General features: G+C 33.7%; 1 pseudogene; it reads left to right on the forward strand.

Annotated features, from left to right (window-relative positions):
- The first annotated feature begins 1,197 nt into the window (after positions 1 to 1,197).
- On the forward strand, positions 1,198 to 1,316 carry LOC112482335 (annotated as a pseudogene).
- Positions 1,317 to 1,590: the final 274 nt, after the last annotated feature.

Below are 1,590 nucleotides of genomic sequence, written 5' to 3' on the forward strand. Positions count from 1 at the left end.
ACCACATTATCCTCAGTCTTTGATGAGTTTCCTATGTTGAATTGTGTACTGTGAAAGACATCCTGCATTAGTCAAAACAACTCTGAATTTTGAAATCCGTTTCGCTTCATTTAATATACATTTTATTTGCCACTGGATTCCATATCTATTCATTTCCCCTTATCTCATTCTTAGTATTTTATTTTTGCTTTCACTCTTTTAGTATGTATTATTACTTATTAAATCCTGGTCTTCCAAACTTTCATAGCTCTACTTTACATCAGAATGTTTATAGCTCATTTTCATTCAATTTTCTTAATTGCTCCTGTTTCTCTGAATTCTCTAATTGAATTAGACCAAATTCTTCAGCTTTCCAATTCCAGTATAATAAAGAACTCCACTGATAACTTTCTTCTCAAGCCACAATACAAGATACCCAGCCTTCTGAGGTTTATACATCTTGTTGAAAAATATACATTTCGTTGAAAATATACATTTTGTTGAAAAATAATTACTAGGCCCCCTTCTCTCTCTCATCTTCATGATCGGCACAATTATACATCCATCTGCCTCCACCACTCACTCTTTCTTCCCAAATAATTCCCATACTTCTCTCTTCTTTGTTCACAGAGTTAGTTTAAGCCTTCATCTTTTCTTACTTGGACATAAAATTTCTCTTCCTCCATCTTCAACTCTTTATAATCTTTCAATGTGACCTGAGAATGATACTTGTAATAGCTTCGTCTTATTTCATTATTCTCTTGTGTAAAAATATTAAATGAATCTTTGTATTTGGAAGAAATATCTCAACTTCTACATCACATCCAAACTACTTTAAAATTGGATATTTGCACAGTTCTTGCCTTAATTACTCCTTATATATAATTTCCAATGCACATCTTTTAAATATCAGGAAATACGTTGGCTCTCTCAGGTCTTTGTGCTGACCCTCTTCTCTCTGCCTGGAGTACTGTATCCTTGACTATATCTTCTCTTCACACTTCTGCTTATCCTTTAAATCCCGCCTGAAATAATTCCTCCTCTGTGAGATCTTTTTCTTTAGGCTCCACGAAGAGTTACATACACACTTTCTCATCTAAGTCACTTCTCCATACTGTACAGAAATGCAGTCCTTCCTAAACAGAAGTTAAATTTGATTAAACTACAATTTTTAAAAATAATATTGGAAAACATTCTGTTTTAAAAAGAATGATTTCCGTGTATAACCATGCCACCCTGAATGAGCCCGATCCTGTTTGATCTTGGAAGCTAAGCAGGGTCGGTCCTGGTTAGTACTTGGATGGGAGACCACCTAGGAAGACCAGGTACTGTAGGTGTAAAAATAAAAAATAAGGGATTGTAAGCTGACAAGGTCCTTGCAACCTGTGAGGTCAACCAAGGGTTTTCTTGCAAAAAAAAAAAATTTTTTTTTTAAAAAGAACAATTCCTATTAGGAATATCCTGCAGGAATATCCCATTAGGAATATACATGTTTAGGAAAGTTGTAAAAAAAAAAATTTTTTTAAAAAGAACAATTTCCTATTAGGAATATCCTGCAAGAATATCCCATTAGGAATATACATGTTTAGGAAAGTCTTGAAGGATCTTGAG

This window comes from Pteropus alecto, unplaced genomic scaffold (assembly GCF_000325575.1).
Source record: "Pteropus alecto unplaced genomic scaffold, ASM32557v1 scaffold195, whole genome shotgun sequence".
Lineage (NCBI taxonomy): Eukaryota > Metazoa > Chordata > Mammalia > Chiroptera > Pteropodidae > Pteropus > Pteropus alecto.